This window comes from Podarcis cretensis, assembly GCF_951804945.1.
Source record: "Podarcis cretensis genome assembly, chromosome: 6".
Lineage (NCBI taxonomy): Eukaryota > Metazoa > Chordata > Lepidosauria > Squamata > Lacertidae > Podarcis > Podarcis cretensis.
Window position 1 is genome coordinate 18,897,848 of NC_137175.1, and position 14,620 is coordinate 18,912,467.

The 14,620-nt window shown below is 44.8% G+C and overlaps 1 protein-coding gene across 6 annotated transcripts in view; it reads left to right on the forward strand.

The window, feature by feature from the left end:
* The window catches only part of NFATC2 (nuclear factor of activated T cells 2), a gene marked incomplete at its 3' end in the record, with an annotated part of 140,292 nt that overhangs the window by 32,741 nt on the left and 92,931 nt on the right, over positions 1-14,620 (forward strand). The window lies entirely within an intron of this gene.

Here is a 14,620-nt window from a genome sequence, read left to right on the forward strand (position 1 = left end):
GTGTTTTTAAGGATAGCAGACAGTGGTCTCCTACTGGTCTGGGAAGATATAGTTCTTCTATCCACTTTACAAATACTTGGAGGCCAGGCCACAGAGTCATTTTCATGACTCTTGTTTTCATTTTATTGTTTGCATGTGTGTGTAGCACTTCAGTTTTTATAAACTGCTTGGAGACTGCTTTTATATTATGTGATATATATGAAATAAAGTTGTACTCTTGGCCCTTCCAGGACCCAAGGTACAGTACCTAGCTCTTCCCTATAAAACAGCCCTGGTCTAGAAACACTTATAAGTCATTTTAAATCCCTGACTTTAAGAGAAGCCTTCACATTCAGGCATAATTAAGGTTGTTCTATGGTTTATTTTTTTAAACAATAAAAAAGTTATTGTGAGAAGAAGAAATGGGTGCTTCTCAGGGACTGAGATGCTATAACAAGGTGTGAAAAAAGCATCTTAAGTTTGGCAAACTAAACCCAGTATGATTGCCTTGAAAATAACAGGTCTTCACTGATGTTTTAAGATGGAGCTGTATCTAGATAGAATGGAGGAGGCCCAACTCTGCTGCTTCAGCCTTTGGTGAACTTCGCAGTGGCATAGAATCATTCTGTAGAGTTGGAATTCAGAAAGGCAGTTGGTAGTGAAGTCAACCTGCGTATATATGTTGCCCTTTGTAGGGCTTGGCAATATAAATCAAGCTGACATATGGGTGGTTTGGAGTCACTTATCTCTCCTCCTTTTGCAATATCTTCTTTACGCCAGGAGGAGATTGTTTCATTGGCCAGGGTTAGTGTGTGATAAGAGGAGAAGCACTTCACAGAGCTGGCACTTAGTTCAATGAGGCATTTGATGGCCTACTGTAAAGTTTATGTAGTTGTAAAGTGATAGGGCCACAAGTTAATTGAGTTCATGCATTCATAGAAGAAAAGTCACTGAGTTCAGAGTAAGATTTTTTTTAATTATCTTTTTTGCAATGTGGATTGAGGCAGTGGCATAGCGTGGGGGGTGCAGGGGGGGCCGGCCGCACCGGGCGCAACATCTGGGGGGGCGCGCTCGCCGCCTCCAGAGTCGCCGAAGAGCCTCAGGCGCAGGCTGTAGCAGAGCCCCATGTCTCGCAGAACCCACGAGCTGTGCGCACGTCCGGGCTGAAGGCGTCCAGCAGGCAGCGGCTCTCAGCGCTCTCCGCGGTCCCCGCACATCAGGGCTGCGGAGGGCGCGCCAGGCAGCCCCTCCTCACAGCCCCGCCGCCGCCGCTGCTGCTGCAGCTGCTGGGCCGTGTTGCATTTTCCTCGCCTCTCTGCCCTCCTCCGGGCAAGCAGCGTCGTTTGGGCGGCAGCGCCAGCGGCAACTCGCCTCAGATCACCTGATGCGGACCCGCTGCCGCCGCCGTGGCTACCTTACCGTAAATACCCCAGCCCAGGCAGCAGCAAGAAGAAGCTGGCAGCGGCGGCAGGTTAGGGGTTAGGGGCGCAAATTACTTGCCTTGCCCTGGGTTAGGGGGCACAAATTACTTGCCTTGCCCCGCGTTAGGGGGCGCAAATTACTTGCCTTGCCCCGCGTTAGGGGGCGCAAATTACTTGCCTTGCCCCGGGTGCTGACAACTCACGCTACGCTGCTGGATTGAGGTTGCAGAAGTAGAGATGGGGTGGCATGGGGATAGTGAAGGATCAGGTGAACTCTCTTGAGTTTCATTGCAAGTGTGCAAATCCAGGCTACTTTTAATCGGAGAATTCCAGCTTGGCTAGTCTAAGTTTATGGAGGAATTAAAATAGGACCCCTTAGTACTAAATATGACATGTGTTGCTATGACAGGGATCCAAAGAAGAGGCATGAACAGCTGTGTGTTCAGCTGGTGTCTTTTAGCCACTTCCAGATAACCTGTTTATTGAGCGTTCTTCCTGATTTCTTTGCAAGGAGGTTAGATGATGTTGCGTCAAAGCTAGAGTTATCCCACACTTTGCATTTCCTACCAATTCCCTTTTGCCAAAGAGTCTGATCTTTTGGGAAAGAAGCAGATTTTTTGCGTAAAAGCTTGTTGCATAGCTCATTTGGCAGAGCACAAGACTCTTAATCTTAGGGTCGTGGGTTTGAGCCCCACATTGGGCAAAAGACTCCTATATTGCAGGAGGTTGCATTAGATGACCCTCCTGGTCCCTTCCAAATCTACTATTCTATGAATTGCACAATCTGAATTTGCCAGTATGTAGTTGAATCCCATCCGAAAATAGTGACAGTCTAGAATTGCCCTTGACTGTACTTTCTTGCCACAGCAGTTCCTAGTGCATTAAAAACCAATCTGTGACTTGTCTCCTTAGCACTGCAAGTTGTTGAATGGTAAAACCAACAAGCCTGGTTCTGTGTTTCTTCTGTCCTGCTCACACATGGATCCTGGCCAACAAATGTTTTTATCCCCCAAAGTAGTCTAGGTTTCCAAGTGCAGAGTGATTTTTTGGGTGAGAGAGTATTTAGGTACCTCAATCTCCCATCTGCAGCACATCACACCAAAAGCTGAAACACGCTTATTCTGGTGATAGTCTAGCATGGTTTTGAAGCTGTTCCTAATCAGATGTACTGAAAGGGTCACATTGAATCCCCATGGAAAGGATGGCTGGATGCATCCTTTTTTCATCTTTAAGGCTATATATTTGTTGCAAATGATTTAACACTGTGGTGTGTGGAATGACAGGATACTAGAAGGGTTGTCTGTCAGAAAGTTCTTCCTGATGTTTAGTGAGAATCTCCTTTCTTGTAACTTGAATCCATTGGTTCAAGTCCTACGCTCCAGAGCAGGAGACAGCAAGCTCACTCCATCTTCCATGTGCATAATTGGGGTCCCTGATTGCATGGGGTACTTAAGGGGGAGTTGTCAACTCATGCACAGGCTCCCCTTTGCAGATATCCATGCTGAACATGTTCACAAGATAGCTCTACACATGTACACGATGCATGAAAAGGACAGATGTAAAGTATACACAGGATATAGGTTATTTACCTATTAAGTCAATTTGCAGGGCCACCCAAAAACGTATGTTTTCCATATGGCATAAACACATCAAAAGACTAATATACAATGCTGAAAATAACACAAAAGGTTAAAGATGGCTACACATTCTCTCTAGCTCTCCTTTGCTTCTTTGACAACTGTACTTGGACAGAGAACCTTGTGGGCATGAATGAATATAATCAAAGATTAATAAATTCCAATCCAGCGATTTCATTGTGTGCTTGTTTGTGTTTACTTAAGAGTTTGACATTACTTAAGAGTTTGAGGGAGGAGGTGCCCGTTCTGTTGAATGAATTTCTGAAATACGACTCTGCTTACTTTTTTCTTTCTTTTTTTTAAAGTCGTCTTTATTTTTGTGGGAGCTGACTTTGGTCAGGGAAGGGAAGCTGCACAGCAGTGGATCTCATATCCTCCCCAGCTCTGTCTTGTGGTTTTGCTCTCTGAGGCCACTTCTTCTTTGCAGTCTTGGTCTCGGGAGTTTGGCACATGCCGTTGAGGAGTATGTGCTTGCAGGGTGCTCCTAGAACACCAGAACAATTGTCCGCCTGTTAAAGTGAGAGCCTCTGGCAGGACAAGATGCATTCAGTGAGGACATGGGCTTTTGTGTGTTTAACATCTTGTTCGAGGGCCCAGAATAGCAACAACTGGCTCTGTGTTGAGGACAAAGGCTGGTGTTGACATCTCGCTTCCCCTCCCCTCCCCCCACCCAGGTTGGCACAGTCACCCAATTTGGAGAGGATGTGGCATGCAGACACATCCTTTGCCTCTCGGTAAACTCCCGTTTACCAGCAGTTCTTTAGACGTTTGTACAAAGGGTAGCCCTGGGCAGCAAGCTGCTATAAGCACAGAAAAGTAGAAGTGAACTATGAATGCTCAGCTGTGATAGATGCACTCGGCGCACGCTCAGAGGCACCTGTTTTTGTCTCAACGAATTCAGATGTGCCGGGGCTGGTCTTCATGCACTTTTAAAAGACTTAGGTCCTGAGGTTAAGGCCTGGCTCAAATTAAAGCCTAGAAAGATGCAGAGGGAAATAAAGAGCACCCTTAACTTTTTCTACTGTGCCTCGAATTCTGCATCCGTAGCAAGCTGTTTATGAAAATAATCCTAGACACGGGTAGAGAGGAGAGGAGGGGGTGTTTAACTGTTTCCCCAAACCAGCCCTTTTCTGCTGCAATTGATTTAAAACTTTTATACGCCAGCCTCCCCCAGGACAGATTCGAGTGCAGTTTCTAAGCATCAGGCTTAGAAACCAGATGAAAATACAAAACATTAATAAGGCAGAACAGATCACATAACAGTACTTAAATACTACATGAAATGCTTTGGCCTGGGACCTGAAAACTAATAATGCTGGTGACAGGCAAGTCACAGGTGGGGGCTGCTGCTGAGAAGGGGCAGCAGCCAAGCTACTCTCTTTAGTTGTTGCATTAGTATTGCTTCTGATAGAAGAGGGACCCAGAAGAGGGCCTCATCAGATGATCTTAAACAGCATGGGCAGGATGATAGGGGGAAAGGCACTCTCCTGAGTCCCATACTTTGCAGGGCTTTTAAAGCATGCAACGCCACATTGAATTCGGCCTGGAAGCAAACAGACAGCCAGTGAAGCTCTTTTGGGACCAGTGAAGTATAATTCGAATTGTTCTCTGCCTGGCAACAAAAATTACCCCCTCATTCAGTGACTTTTCCATCCCTTGGGGTTCTGGGTGCATATTTAGCCTTATAACCATGTATCTAGAATTCTGCTGGACAAGAGTTGCCCCTGGAAAGTGGCAGGCTGGGGGAATTTTGTTTGGGGGGGTTGTTAAGGGGGTGGGGGTGGGGTTGTTGCTGGGGATTTTTCGTTGTTGGTATCTTTATTGTAGACCTTGTGATTTACGTGGAAATGGTTCAGTTTGGCTGTGTATTTTCTAATGTTTCATTTACTGCCTCGGGCATGATTTGAACTGTGGAAAGGCGGCATACAAATAAAATTATGCATGCATGTTAAGCACGCACACAGCTGCTCTCCCCCCCTCCCATAGCCATCCCTTCCAGAAGTGCTTTCCTCTAACATGAGTCACCGTTGGGGATTTGTTCCATATGTTCCCATGTAACATGTAAGTAGAGGACTCTAGTCACAGTGACTGCAAAACACCAGCCACTGCAGATTGTATGCTGTATGTTGCATTACCCATGCAAGCCTCAGCACTCGGTTGCAGAGTGATGTGCATCGGTGCTTGTGTATTAAAAGAACAAGAGGAAGGAAGTGACAACAATTAGAAAAGGCTAATCCCCCCCTATGCACACACACACTTCACAAAACATTTCACAGCAGACACAGCCTTGATTCTTGTTTAGAACTAGTAACACATCTTGCAGCTCCTGTGTAAGTCCCAGTGTTTATTACTACAGGCTTCCTTTCCCCTGAGGGGGATAGCAGGTGGCGCTGTGGGTTAAAGCCTCAGCGCCTAGGACTTGCCGATCGAAAGGTCGGCGGTTCGAATCCCTGCGGCGGGGTGCGCTCCCGCTGCTCGGTCCCAGCGCCTGCCAACCTAGCAGTTCGAAAGCACCTCCGGGTGCAAGTAGATAAATAGGGACCGCTTACCAGCGGGAAGGTAAACGGCGTTTCCGTGTGCGGCTCTGGCTCGCCAGAGCAGCGATGTCACGCTGGCCACGGGACCCGGAAGTGTCTCCGGACAGCGCTGGCCCCTGGCCTCTTAAGTGAGATGGGCGCACAACCCCAGAGTCTGTCAAGACTGGCCCGTACGGGCAGGGGTACCTTTTTCCTTTCCCCTGTAACTGTATTTGCCATGTGTCTTGCTGAGCCCTGAATTAATGCAGTAGACCAGAACTTTTGGTGCAAATTAAGAGGCTGGACTGCGGGTATTACGCAGAAATGTTTACTCACAGGAATGCAATGAACTCTGGACTGTGTGAAATCCACATTTCTTGGTTCTCTCTGTGTGGCTAAAGCCTAGTGTGGAATGTAATACCCTGATCCTTTAACCCCCTCCCACCCAGTAATTGAAAAAGTAAAGTTATAGTCCTCATGGTTCCAGGGGCCACTAACGCCTTGGCTCAAGAAAGGACAAAAGAGGACATGAATTCGTGAAACTTATATATATGGTCATTTAGATGCAATTATAGAAATCCATTATTGTGATTTAAATAGAAAGATATAGTCTTCCCCACTATGGTAAAATGTGCTGAGACAGGTGACCTGTATCACTTTGCTACCCAGATGCTAACTGCTGATGGGCAACTTCAAGGCACCTTCTGTTCTTAGGGTTCTTTATCTTAAAGTTGGACAGATCGTCAAATAAAGGACTTCTTTAGATAGGCGGCTATCTTCTGACAGCCCTTCAAATGACTATAGAAGAGGACATGAACACTTAATCTGGAGAAAAGTTTCGAACTGTGTCTTGCTCCCTCTTTATGAGAAGTGTGGGGATGGGCAGAACACACAGCCTTTGTGTTCAATGATGGCCTTTCAGTATCCTGTACAATTCCCTACTGCTGACAGACAGCTAGTGGTACCCGAGGGCCGGACTAAACATGACCTTAAATTTGTGAATGCATTCAGAAGCATCTGCTTTTGAACTTAAAAAATAAAAGCTGCATGGGAAGAGCTGGTTTCAGGATTGAGACTGCAGCACATGGGGAGGTAGATTAACCCTTTTTGCCCAAGCTGTGATTCTACCCTTGGAAGCTGCAAACAGGTGCCAAAACCAGCTTTCCTCCTACATAAAACAGCAGCTGGGAGGGGTGCTTTTCACTGGGACAGCACTGTGTAGGATACATTTAACCCCTCCTCTCCCCATGCAGCAGAATCCTGATCTTGGCTCCATCATTATTACTTTGAAAGGTAACAAGAAAAGACATGTTAAATGCTTTATAATCTTGCGAAGTTTGGCCCGTTGTCTCCAGAATAGACAGTCCTACTCCTCCTCGAAAATCCATTTTCTCTGAAAATCTAAAGCTTGATGCAGAATGTGTCTTCCTTTTTTATTGCTAAGGCTGTTCTGACTCACCATACGGCTGCATACCAGAAGGGTCATGCCATTTTCTTGGGGGAAATGTATTATGGCCTTGTAGTTCAACAACAGGTAGAATTTGGGTTTGGATTTAGAACAAGGATGGTGGATTGGGCTATACTACGGGATCTCAGGATAATTTGCAGAAGACCATCAAGGGTTTGTCTGACCCTCAAATGTTTAACAATAGCAACAAAACAAAATTGTTTCCCACCTAAATTAGGTTGCTGAAAGACTTTCATTGTGTGATAGGACTAGGAGCTCTTCTGGTGCTGAAAACGAATTCCTAAACGTAGAATATACCCAGAGGCACCCTGTTCTTAAATTCTAAGCATATGTCTTTTGCACCAGGCTCAGGTTGGCAAAACATACCCTAGTCAAAAAATAAATAAAGTGGATTTGACTGGACTGCCCTGCTTGCCCCAGATGTAGAAGACATTTATATCCGTGTTCTATAAAGCTAAGTGGGCCAGTCTTTCCAAAGGATACGTGAAATAAAACTGACAAAGGGCTTCGTATGCTAAAAAGAGCGCTGGTGAAAACTAAGTGCTAATACGAGCCAGTGGCAGTCTTCTGCTTTAAGCTTTACCTGTTCCTTTGACACCAGAGGGAGAAAATGTCTCAAGTGCTTTCTTATCTACTTCCGTCCAGCAGGAAAAGGGAAGAGACGGGAGGAAGAGACTTCTCACTTAGCTTTGTATTTGCTTTTAATTAATTGTAGGCAGCGGGGATTCCGTGTTCCAATTTATTTATTTATTTGACACAGAGGTCGACAAACGGGTCTCTGAACTACCACTGGCTTATTGGGAAAATCTGGCCACACAGTGTATGTGCCCCATTTGGAGCGATGTTGTATTTTAAAGACTCCCACTAGAAATATGCCCAGTTCTAAGCAGAAGTGAACAGGTGAGCTGCCAGTCTTGAATGGAGTTGGTCAAATGCAATAGGAAATGCCCCCAAGAGTATTGCATTGATAACTGGTATATTCACACACCAGATGAATTAAGGCAGCCATTTGCCAAGTAATGACCGCTCCCCACTTAAAACGGGGGGCGCCTTTTGCGTGGACGCGTGCAGCCCTGGATCTGGAGTGGCCCCATCAGCATAGGCTTTGCCTTCCCTCAGGTGGGATACCTGGAGGTCCCCGCCTACCCCAGTGAGTTGTCCAATCCCACCTGGGGGAAGCGTTGCCAGGGAAACCAGGCCAGGTAAGGGGAGGGATTACCTGCCCACACAATAGAGGGTGGATCTTAATTGTTAATCCTCACTTGGCTCCAGAGCTTCTCCCACCCTACCCACCCTCAGTTAATGTCTTCTTTTGCAGGTTAACTTTTCTTCATAGGTTTTGCAGGTTAACCTGTCTCCACAGGTATGCGGGCGCTGCTACGATAAGGTCGCTGTTAAAGGGCCGGAAAGGAATTTCCCTGCATTGGCAGGTTTCGCCTTTCCCGTAGCAAAACGTCACAACTTTGGCAGTATCAGGCCTTGGGCGGAATCCTTTAGTCCATCTTCCTCTTTGCGGTGGCGATACCAGGGTTCCCCGTTAAAGGGGTTTTTGAAGGGAGGCTTTGGCCGTACGCCGAAAGGTCGTCATTGCTCTCCCCTGCGGCGGCGTAACGGGGGGCGGCTATCTCTGCTTGAACATATGTTCTCCAGAGCCGGCCCATCCCCCCCCCCACACACTGGATAACCCTGATGCTCCCTAGGTCCCCGGCTGGGGACTAGGGAGGGAGAACGCCCAACGCCTGAGCCAAGGTCTACCCACATTTGAAATTTAATAAAGTTGTGACCAATTTAATCCCATAGCACGTTGTCTAGAGTCGTTATTCCACATGACGGGGGGACCACTCGGGATCTGGGGACTCCGCCTGTCCACGCAATAAACATACAGAACTGCAGTGTACGTGTGTTGCTTGGTAAGGTGGTTCCTTATTGACCTGTGAAGGGTTTAGTTTCTGATCAGGGACTTGCAGAGAAATGGTGAAGTTTAGTCTTCTTATCACATGGCTGGGTGCTATAAATATATGAAATTGTCATGTACAGAACCAGACTGTTTATCCATTTAGCTTGTCAATGTCTCCCCTGAGTGGCTGTCCAACAAGCAGAGAAGGTCTTTCCCAGTCCTGCTGCCTAGAATCATCTTAGCCAGAGACACCAAGAATTGAATTTGGGCATTCCATTCATTTCAGTGTGACGTATTACAAGTAAGTATGTTATAAGACTGAAGCATTTGATGTACATACATCATCTGCCATGGTATCCTCTCCCATTCCAGCCACCCCAAACATCATATTGTTGACAGGGGTTTATGAGCCACTGTCAACTTAATTTATCAACTGAAGGCCGAGTAAATCACTGGCTCCTGTGAATTCATTCATACACATTCCATTTTTCCTTCTGGAAGAGTGGTCTGTGTTGTCTAGACAGGAAGATGAGTGTGATAGTCATTGAAGATCCTGATTTATGAGAAAAAGTGTACCACTCCCTAGAATCAAGTTCTCTGGAAGGAGGAAACAGGCCATCCCTTCCTAGCTCCTTCGCTATGATGCAGACCACTTCTGTTTTCACAAAGTGTGGTTTGAGCTGTACTTCCCATCTTAAATCCATCAGAACCTATCCTCAAATCCAACTTCACATATGCTAGGGCTGCCATGCGTCCTACTCTGCAGAGGTCAGAAGGTTTTGAAGGGCTGGCAGCCCTCTATTTTAAGGTGACTTTTATTTGAGGGCTGTCTAGTCTCAAGTCTGGTTTAAAAGTAAGGAACCCTAAGAAAGGAGAGCAGGAGCCCTGAAGTTGCCCATCAACAGTTAACAGCAGACTGAACTATTACCCATCACCTGTTGTTTCCTCACTAGGGTGAGCCATATTGCATTTCTCTTTAAATTATTGTCGTTGTTGTTTAGTCGGCTTAGTAGTGTTCGACTCTCCGCGACCCCATGAACCAGAGCATGCCTTGGAAACTCTCACTTTCTTCTCAAAGCTTCTCCTTTTTCATGTCCATGGAGTTTTCTTGGCAAAATAATGGAGTGGTTTGCCAGTTCCTTCACCAGGTGGATCACATTTAGTTTAAACTTTCAGCTATGACCTGTCCGTCCTAGGTGGCCCTGCACAGCATAGCTCATAGCTTCTCTGAGTTATTCAAGCCCCTTCGCCACAACATGAAGGGGTAAATTATTGTAAATGTTGCTAAATTTTGCATCTACACAAATCAATTAGTGTATGGAAATGTTATGTAAATTTGTGTTACATTTTGTTCTGTTTTTTTGGGCAATGCAACCCCTCTTTATAGGCGATGCATAAGTGGCCATTCTGATATATGTTTCTTCATTGCAGGATATCACTTTTATCTCAGTCACTATCCCAGTTCATCCACTGCTTGCATTTTCTTCTTTTTTTTTACCCTTTCACACATGTGACAGAGACGTTTTTGGCTTGATTTTTCTTCTCAGTGCAAAGCTACATCTGGTCAAGTTTGCATTTTTTTAACTCCTTTCTATGGGGATATAAGGACCTGTGGGTGTTTGGGTATCTGAGTCATAATCTCAAAAAACAGAAAGGTATGAACAAAGTTTGTTGGCATGTGTTGCGAACTGTGTAGTTTGAGCTGCATGCATAGCTGTGCTATGTATACTGAGCTGGGATTTTTACCTAGGCTTTTTTATACAAAATAGCCATTTCTGCACATATGGTGCTAGGTGTTTGTGCAAAATAAACATTCTTATGTATGCATACATTTATCAGCATAACTATAGTTCTGAAAGTGACCTCATTTTTGCACATCCTGATGAACAAATGAGAGAATGAAGCTCATTTTAAAAAATGGTGGGAGGATAAATTTAATCATGCGCGTGCGTGCGTGCGTGCGCGCGCGCACACACACACACACACACACATTTGCATAATCAATCTTTGCAATAAAATCAACAAGAAAAGCCTCTCCTTGTTTGCTGAATGATGTTATTTATTCATCTGCCAAAACCAATTACAGACCAATCCAAGTCTAGCTGTGTTAATATTATAACTGTTATGCAAAAGATGAGGAAAAAAATACAGTAGTCCATTTCTACCAAAAGAAAGAAATAAAATCCCAAAATAGAATATGGAAAGGTACACATCATGTCTGGCTTCTCTTTCCCTTTTTTGGTAAATGTGACTCAAATGAGTTGATTTTTCTTCAGTCTAGTCTATATATAATATACTTTGGGCAGGGGGTGGAGAGGCTTATTGTGAACAGTTTACCTTAGGGTTCTTTTCAGGGTTAGGTAAAGGTAAAGGTACCCCTGCCCGTACGGGCCAGTCTTGACAGACTCTAGGGTTGTGCGCCCATCTCACTTAAGAGGCCGAGGGCCAGCGCTGTCCGGAGACACTTCCGGGTCACGTGGCCAGCGTGACACAGCTGCATCTGGCGAGCCAGCGCAGCACACGGAAACGCCGTTTACCTTCCCGCCAGTAAGTGGTCCCTATTTATCTACTTGCACCCAGGGGTGCTTTCGAACTGCTAGGTTGGCAGGCGCTGGGACTGAGCAACGGGAGCGCACCCCGCCGCAGGGATTCGAACCGCCGACCTTTCGATTGGCAAGCCCTAGGCGCTGAGGCTTTTACCCACAGCGCCACCTGCGTCCCATTTCTTTTCAGGGTTACAATTTCTAAAAAAAAATATATGTATCCCACCTTTCTGTCCAGATTTTTCATTTTCTCTGAAAATGGAAACAATGGGATTAAAAATATTTATCAAAATGCAAAAATAAGGTTATAAAAAATAAAGGTCAATGGCTTGACGTTCAGCAGTGATCTTTATTCCTAAAGGTGTGTGTCTATATTAACACTGCCAAAGTGGTCAGGTGCAAAAACTTGGCCTCTGTGCAAAAACGATAAACATTTGTGTGTGTGACTCAGAACACTTTCTTAGCAATGGTGACACCACACTGAGATGCTTGGGTGTGGTGGACACAGAAGACCCTGGTGACTGGTCTTCAACTCTGGAAGACATTTTTTCCTGGGGTCTGGTCTATTCATGCAGCAGAATAAGGTGGGGATAGGATGGTAGAGCCATAAGGTGGCAGAAGAGGCTAAACTGCCCCCCAGCCAAATATGTCATTATTTATCTGATTTTTTGTTTTCTAAAATCTTTTAATCTCCCCTCTGGGTGACTTACAAAAATAAGATGCAATATACAATTGCAATATAACGACGACAACCCCCCCAACCCCCCCCCAAATGACAGCAATAGCCACAGATCAATAAGTGTTCTGATCTAGAACATGCTTCCATTCTAGATTGGGGACCCATGTCAGTTTCTTCCTGAAAATTGCCCCCTTCTAGTGGTTATATGCCCCAGAAGGCAGGCAGTATTTGGAGTTAACAGCACCTTCAGAAGGTGGATAGTAGCTAAGGGTAGAAGCCAAAGTATTTTTAGCAGGGGGAAGGGGGAGAGGACTATGTTTCAGATCGGGGTTCTGCAACTGCTTTTTCTTGAGAACGGAAGAGGCCATTTGAAGCAAACCTGAGTGATCGATAGACACAGAAATGACATTTATGAACCAGAAGCAACAAAGAGTCTTTTGGCACCTTAAAAACAAAATTAATGTACATGACTTTAGTCTGTTGTTTTCAGTGGGTTTGCTTTGAGTATAACTTAACTGGAAGCAAGCTTAATAGGTGCATCGTGGGACAAGCTGCAGGAGCCTGGATCCCATCTCACCAGATGCACAAGCTGTTGTTAACTAATGAGTAAAAAATGATGGGTGTTCTCTCCCCCCCCCCCACCGTCTGTATAAACATGTGAATAATAGGGAGCAGTTTTTGGCCTTTCTGCTTCACATAGTGCCATATATTTAGTGCTGTACGGGTGAAAGCAAGATGGATCTGAAGACTGTGTGTCTCGTGGGTTCCTCTTCATTTACCACATTGTGGGAAGGTTGCCAGCGATGCATAGATGTTGCATGTGGTCTCATGGGGGGACGGATTAATTCTTACTATGCAAGGATACCTCCTGCTGACTTTTGAAAGGGAGAACAAACAAAGAGGAACTCTTTTGACCATGGATGCTATTAGCTTAATGTTTCTGTTCTCTGATCTTCCTGTCCTGTTTGCTTTGTACGGCTTAATCAAGGTTTTTTGGGGTTTTTTTGTATATAATGTGGACCAAGTAATTGAAAACAAATTTAGCATGTCTCAGACCATCAAGTTCCCTTTCAGTTGGATTGCTGGCTTCGCGGTAGACATGTCTGCTTTCAATTTTCAGTGATGTGAGAAACATAGAATTAATGGCTTGATTTGTAATTGTGAATGTTAATAATGAAAGAGATATTCCCTGGTCTCAAGCCTACATAGAAATTCTGTCTCCGTTATGCTTCATATAACAAACCCCAATTCAAAACTCCGCTGCTATTCTTTACTGAACATTTTCATTCTCTGCTATGTGGCTGGGTTGTTTTTTTGCTCTCGAAGTGCCCAATTTATTTCATGAAAACATGTGTTGTACATAGAGCACACAAATATTTGTGCAGAGAAAGATTACCATGAAAATGTCAAAACCTGCTTGTTTAAATAAACTCATATTTTAGCTGGCAATGATATATTTTTTTGACCTGGGTGTCACTACCTCTGTCAAAACCTGTCCACAGAAGAAGATGGCAGAAATCTGGTTTATAACACAAACTTGCATTTTGCACAGTGTTCTCCTTTCATTTGTGAGTGTTTGGTTTTCACCTTGAAAGCAGAGAAGCAGAGAAATGCTTTCAGGTTTCATGTAATTCAACAATATGCAAATATTTGAGAAGCGAGTACCATATGTTGAATTACATGAAACCTGAAAGCATTTCTCTGCTTTGGCAGTTGTGTGCAAGCAACCCCAAATATCAAGTCTTTAAAGCTTTTTGGCAACTGTGGGCTCCCAAGCCAAGAGAGCAAGGGAATTGTTCATCAAACTGACTTGAGCTAATCTTTAGGCTTGGCTGTTAACAATAACATAGGAGCCTGAGAGCTCCTCTGTACTTAGATAGACAAACTAGGGGTTTGCGTAATAACATATGTGTTGCTAAGGCCAGGGACCTCCCAAGGGTGGTTTGTTTGTTTGTTTGTTTGTTTGTTTGTGTGTGTGTGTGTTTCCTTCTAGTATCCAGGTTAAAAAGCAGACAAAGTTTTAAGGAGTAGTGACAGCATGGGTGACAGCCATGATGATGATAATATTGTGTAATAAAAGCAGGGTTTGTGGGAATCACTTTTGAGTTCCTTAGAAGAAGGGCAAGATGGATGGATGGATCCACAAAGAGGGGGTGGGAATGTGGAATTTCACATGTTTGAGGTAAGAAGGTCCCAGGTTTCCAGGTACACTTTGGGGAAATCAAGAAGAGCTGCTGCTTGTCCCTATAGCACAGCGTTTCCCAATCTACCGCCCTCCAGTTATTTCTGGATTACAACTCTCAACAACTCTAGGTCACAGATGATGGAAGCTGTAATGGTCCAAACCACTTGGAGGACACTAGTTAGTTAGTGAAGGCTAGTTAGCTACTTCTAAGCTTTATAGACCAGTGTATTTCAGCATAAGGCAACTTCATGTGTTCATAGCTCTAGTTTAAGTCTTCTAATTATGAACCTAATAT